Raw genomic sequence first — 6,982 nt, forward strand, 5'->3', positions numbered from 1 at the left:
TTAGCGCAAACCGTCACCGGTTTGTCAACTGGACTCCCTAACCTAGTTATCTCGATCATCCTCTCTAAAACGGAGTGTCGAGATGAACCTAAACCTAGCCCACTAGCTATATATTTGGGCCCTAGTCTAAATCAATCCAAAACCTAAAAACTAGGAGCCTGTCCCAACCGTCGTCGTCACCCCTTTGTCCCATCTCCCACATCGGGATCCCCCGATCCAATCAGTGCGCCACCCCCTGGTCGCCTCCTTGCCCTGCCAAGCGAAGCCACTAGCCCCGATGTTGACCTCCATTGCCGAGCTCGAAGCTTCCGCGCCATTAAGCTTGTTCCCTCGCCGGCCTTCTGCAAGAAGAAGTACCACCGTGTGGAGGATCGAGCTCCTCCTTCCCCTGCGCGCCTGGTCGCGTCCGCTCGCGAAAGCGCGCTGCTCTGCACCGGTGTGGCTTGCAGGAACGGCTCCTTCTTCAGCAAGCGAGCCCACCCCGAGCTGCCTCATGTGCCTCGTTCTGAGCCATCCGTGCATGAGCTCCGTAGCCCCGCCGCCTTGTGCCCACGCCGGAGGTCGGAATCGGCGACCCCGCGCCGCCAGAAGCCGCTCCACGCCATAACCTCTCCCGTTCCCCTCTCTTTCCTGCTCTCCTTCCTCCTCCTATTGATTCCTTCTCTCCCTCTCTAATATTTTTCTCTAAACTTGTCTGAACCAGGAGCAGCAGCCCTAGGGACGCCATGGATGGCCGTCACCGATGGATCCCGAGCCGCCGGAAGCTTCTCCAGCCCTAGGAATGGGACCCCCTCTACCGGATCCGCCCATCCCGCTGACGCCCCGCCGAAGCGAGCGGCCAATACGCAACCGCCCCGACCTGCATCCCCGTTTTGGCAGATAGAACATATCTGTCTTTGTTTTCAGTTTCGTCAGTTAGCGCCTGGTATGATCTAAGAAGAGCAAGGATTCTTTTGTTATCATAGTGCTAGCGTAGCCCAGCTGGTTAGCTCCTTTGTTTGCATCAAGGAGGTCTTGGGTTCAAAACCCCACGGCTACACATTCTTTTTAATGCAATTTCTCCTTCGAGGATGAGCTGATGCGCAGTTTCATTTAGGCAGAAGACCAGTTATTTCGCATGTAAGTAGCGAGCCCAGCTGGTTAGCGGTAGGCCTTTATATCCATGAGATCATGGGATCAAATCCCATCTGCCCATATTATTTTCATTTTTTTAGTTGTACTATGTTTTAGAACGTCCGTATCTGTTAAACCATGCCTCGGATTAAAATGATTTCAACTTGTAAGTTGCTTAGAATTTTCTGTAGTTTCACAAAAACCAACTCTCATGCATGTTTAAGGCTGTTAGTGTGTTGTTTGCATGTCGATGTAATATAAACGGTTTAGGTCGTAACTATTTGTGCATAACTCCGTTGGAGATGTGCCATATATGTAAATGGAGCAGAACGACGAGTAGAATCACGTGAACCACTTTGTTTTTCCGTTTAGCAAACCTAAAATGTGATTAGGACAAATCTGGACAGAATTAAGATTTAACACGTGGGGTCATTTCAGAGATGCTATATGTCGATTCCGGCCTCATTTAAAATGCCTAGATAGGTAGTTTAATTTGTGCTTCACCCCGTGAACTAATAATTAAATATGAGTTTCGTCGATATGCAACCCGTTGCATACCGAGCTTCACTTAATGTGTAGTGTTTGATTGTTGTGATTGTCATGCCTTGCATTAGACCGTTCATGCATCATATGTGTCTTGCATCGTGTGGTGTATATTTGTGTTGATGATTGTTTCCGGTTTCCTTCGTCTCGATAGAGTTCCGCAAGCGTGTCGGATTGTGAGGACCCATTTGTCTATGTCGGTTCGTCTTCTTCACGGAGTCATTCTTCTTCCAAGCGGGATCTCGGGCAAGATGACCATTTCCCCAGATACCATTACTATCATTGCCATGCTAGTTTTACCGTTGCTACCGTTTATGTATCGTTGCCTACCACATGTTAAATATCAGCCTCTCAACAATGCCATGAAACCTTCAACCTGTTCGACCTAGCAAACCACTGATTGGCTATGTTAGTTCTTGCTTAACCCTGTTGATAGCGTTGCTAGTTGCAGGTGCAGATGCTTCCATGTGAAAGCATGGGTTCCTTGATATATCACCATATTAAATGCTATTTAATTTAATGCACCTATATACTTGGTAAAAGGTGGAAGGCTCGGCCTTTCTAGCCTGGTGTTTTGTTCCACCTTTGCCCCCTTAGTTTGCGACTATCGGTGTCATGTTCCATAAATGAGCGCTCCTAACACGATCGGGGTTGTTATGGGGACCCCCTTGATAATTTGTTTTAGGTTAATGCTAGTCTGGCAAGGCCCAACTTTGGTACTACATTTGCCTAAACACCTAATAAAATTGCATAGGGACTTTCCAGACCCCGAGGATAATTTAATCAACCCCCGGGCCAGTGCTCCTCATGAGTTTTGGTCCCACCTGAGCGATGTCCGGCGCCCCTCTGGTCACCCGGAGGTTTAGCGATCCCGACGTCTAGTTCATTCGTCGTGTCCTGAGAACGAGGTACGCAACTCCGATCGGGATCGTCGACACGTCGGGCGGCCTTGCTGGATTAGTTTTACCTTTGATGAGATATCTTGTGCATCGGGACTCCGGTGATGCTTTGGGTAATCTCAGAGTTGAGGTTTTCCACTAGGGAATCCGACGAGATCGCGAGCTTCGTGATTGAGGATTTCTATGCGGCTTGTGGTAATTTGTGATGGACTAGTTGGAGCACCCCTGTAGGGTTAAATCTTTTCGGAAAGCCGTGCCCACGGTTATGTGGCAACGTGGAAGCTTTGTTTAACACTGGTTCTATATAACTTGAAGTTAACTTAATTAAAACTTGCCAATTGTGTGCGTAATCGTGACTGTCTCTTTCATGAGTTCCTTCTCCGATCGAGGACACGGTGGGGTTATGTCTGACGTAGGCAGGTGTTCAGGATCATTCTTTTGATCTTGAGTAGTTCACGTCCATTATGCGTAGATCTTCCCCCTCTTATTTATGGTACTCATAAGTTAGCCACCAAATATATGCTTAGCCGCTGCTGCAACCTCACCACTTAACCATACCTCACCCATTAAGTTTTGCTAGTCTTGATACCTTTGGAAATGAGATTGCTGAGTCCCGTGTGGCTCACAGATTTCTACAACACCAGTTGCAGGTACAGGTAAAGGTTACTTGACGCGAGCGCGTTGATTGTTCATTTGGAGTTGCTTCTTCTTCTTCTTCTTCATCGATTTAGGATGGGTTCCAGGCCGGCAGCCTGGGATAGCAAGGATGGAGGTCGTTCTTATTTTTCTCGTTTGTTTTCGTCTGTAGTCGGACCCTGCTCTTACTTTTGATGATTATGTAATGTACTGAAGTGACTCTGATGTAGCTTGTGGCGAGGGTAAGCCAACTCTGTTATATACCTCTCCTTTTCAGTACATGTACTTGTAACGATATCCATTCTTGCGACACGACGAGATGCGCTTCTATCCCTGACGAGGCCTTCGTGCCAAATTGAGGATAGGGTCGCACCTTGGGCGTGACAAGATCGAGGTCACCAAAGCCGCCACCAGAGCAAGAGAAGTCTGGCTCGCTTGCATGACGAAGGAGTCAAGATCATGAAGGTGGACTTACGCACTGTCTCTTCGTGGAAGCTATCTTGGTATGAGAATATGCAACCCGACATGCTCAACCTCGATGACGAGTGATCCGTGGCCGTGAGCGTCATATTTTTTGTATGCGTGCAAGTGTGCAAGCATGACCACAACGAGATGGTGTGGTCGAACTACAGTCTTATTTTCTGTGGTGGCATGCGTGCCAGCCGCTGGAAAATGAGTCAAGCATGAACTGCATATTTTTTTGGAGGCACGCATATGTATGCCGACTACTGTCATATGGTCGACGTGAACTCTTGGTGCTGGCATGGCAGCTAGCATGATTTCTGGCCGCATGACTTTTTTACAAAAGAAAAGTATTGTGCGCGAACGAAAAATGGGTCACTCTGTTGGACGCACGGCCGATCCATTTACAAAAGAGGGCGGACGAGACGACCCAAACGAACAAAAGACGGAGAAATCATGCATTTGTTTTGGTCGGCCGGTTGGAGCTGCTCTTAGCAGCTCTAGCGTGATTGCAACCATGATTTTTTGTGTCTTTTTAAGTTTGCCGGTAAAAACGTGCCGTCGGTGGACATAACTAGCCTAAAATGCTAAAATATGGTGCATATATGTGTATTCTGTGCTCTGTTAATTGGTTAGTGTAATGTGTGTGGTTTCTCTCTCTCTCAAAGAAAAAAAAACTAGCCTACCATGCTGAAACACATGTATACATGACTTGAAAGTCTACAATACAAAGGCAAATATTTAAAGAAAACCACCCTAGTCTTCAAAGGGTGTGGCTTCATCACATAATACATGACCAGGTTTCTTGAGGCTATCGCTTCCAACAATTTAGGGAGGCGGTTCTATGTTTCTTCCCTGTCACTATAGAACATCTTAAACGCAACATGTTTGACATCCGTGCATTCTTGTATTTCACCTTTATTAGGTCTTGTTCGGTTAAGGTGGATTTGAACTGGATTGAGAGGGACTAAATCCCCTACAAACCAAAATCCCTGCAAATCCCTTCCAAACCCCACACGGAAGGGATTAACCGAACTTGGCCTTAAGCAACCGGGTGTTAGCAATCGTTCACGCTTTATAGTGTTTGCGCATTTGTATGCGAAGAAAGCGTGCGTAGATCAGCCGACACTGCTTGTTGGAGGCCATTGGGATCCTACATAAGTGATATACACTTGACAAGTTGTTATGTTTCAGTGCCCACTACTACAATTCTTGGATGAACAAACAATATGCAACCATATTTCTCAAACTCCACGGTGTAACATTGCTTCGAGTCTGAGTGCTGCACAAGTAAGGTCGATGGTGCTTCATAGAGTACTCCCGCAGTCACATTTGATATTCAAGTAAGTCTCTAAACTTTGGGTTGAGGTAATATGAGACTTTTCATTTCTTCCTCTTCGCCTGAAAATGGGTATGGTCCAAGTTCTTAAGTCGTCTTGTCATCAATTATGTCCTCATCGACGAGGCTAATATTATAGAACAAATATATTTGGTGGTCCCTGAAGTACTATGTTAGCTCTATAAGCTAGGATCCATAAGCTCACTGATAAGGGATGTCAAGGTCCATGACCATTTCTACACATTTTGCCTCAACATCATTAAGATCGCCCCCCTTAAGCTCATCCTCTTGAGTTTGAGGCATCACTTAGGCAAAAAGGGAGATCAAGTTCTTGTGAACCATCATCGTCATTATGATTTCATGTCAACTCAAGTGGTTTGCTCACGAGCGTTTGGCTCATAGTTGTGTGCTACGGCAACAGACAACAACGCCAGAAATTGACACGTTGACGGAGACTGGGCTTGCGTTGGTTTTTCCCCTGAAGAGGAAAGGGTGATGCATCACAGGAGAAGTAAGTATTTCCCTTAGTTTGAGAACCAAAGTATTGATCCAGAAGGAGGGTCTCGTCAAGTCCAGAGTACATGCGCAAACACAAACAAGCTTGCACCCAACGCTTCAAAGGGGTTGTCAATCTCTTCAAGATTGTTTGCAAAGTGAGATCTGAAGGCGGAAAGTGCAACGAAGTAAAAAGTATAAGGCTGAAAATATGGTGTGGAGTAGACCCTGGGGGCCATAGTTTTCACTAGAGGCTTCTCTCAAAATAGCAAATATCACGGTGGGTGAACAAATTACTGTCGAGCAATTGATAGAACCGCGCAAAGTCATGACGATATCTAAGGCAATGATCATACATATAGGTCACGTCCGAGACAAGTAGACCGATACTTTCAGCATCTACTACTATTACTCCACACACCTAGCGCTATCCAGCATGCATCCAGTGTATTGAGTTCATGACGAACAGAGTAACGCCTTAAGCAAGATGACATAATGTAGAGGAATAATCTCAAACCAATGATGAAAACCCCATCTTTTTACCCTTGATGGCAACAACACGATGCGTGCCTCGCTATCCCTTCTGTCACTGGGTGAGGTCACCGCACGGTATGAACCCAAAACCAAGCACTTCTCCCATTGCAAGAATCATAAATCTAGTTGGCCAGGCAAAACCCACAGCTCGAAGAGAATTACAAGGATATGAAATCATGCATAAGAGAGATCAGAAGAAACTCAAATAAGATTCATAGATAATCTGATCATAAATTCACAATTCATCGGATCTCGACAAACACACCGCAAAATAATATTACATCGGATAGATCTCCAGGAAGATCATGGAGAACTTTGTATTGAAGATCCAAGAGAGAGAAGAAGTCATCTAGTTACTAGCTATGGACCCGTAGGTCTACGGTGAACTACTCACGCATCATCGGAGAGGTCATGGTATTTATGAAGAAGCCCTACGTGTCCGAATCCCCCCTCCGGCAGGGCCCCAGAACGTGCCCCAGATGGGATCTTGCGGAGACAGAAGCTTGCGGCGGCGGAAAAGTACTTTCGATGATCTCCTAATTTTTTTTGGGATTTTTAGGGAATATATAGGCGCAACCCCTAGGGAAAAGGGCGTCCAGGGGGCCCACAAGCCTATGGGCCGCGACCTCCCCCCTGGCTGCGGGGTGAGGGCTTGTGGGGCCCCTAGGCCCCCCTGCCTTGGCTCTCAAGTCTCCTGATCTTCTTCCATTACGGAAAAATTCTTTTCGGGGATTTTATTCCGTTTGTACTCCGTTTCAAAATCTCCTCTGAAAGGGGTCAAAAACATGGAAAAAACAAGAATTGGCACTTGGCACTGAGTTAATAAGTTAGTTCCAAAAAATATATAAAAGGCATGCCAAACATCCAAAGTCTGACAAGATAATAGCATGAAACCATAAAAAATTATAGATACGTTGGAGACGTATCAAGCATCCCCAGGCTAATTCCTGCTCGTCCTCGA

The sequence above is a fragment of the Hordeum vulgare genome, chromosome 3H (assembly GCF_904849725.1).
Source record: "Hordeum vulgare subsp. vulgare chromosome 3H, MorexV3_pseudomolecules_assembly, whole genome shotgun sequence".
Lineage (NCBI taxonomy): Eukaryota > Viridiplantae > Streptophyta > Magnoliopsida > Poales > Poaceae > Hordeum > Hordeum vulgare.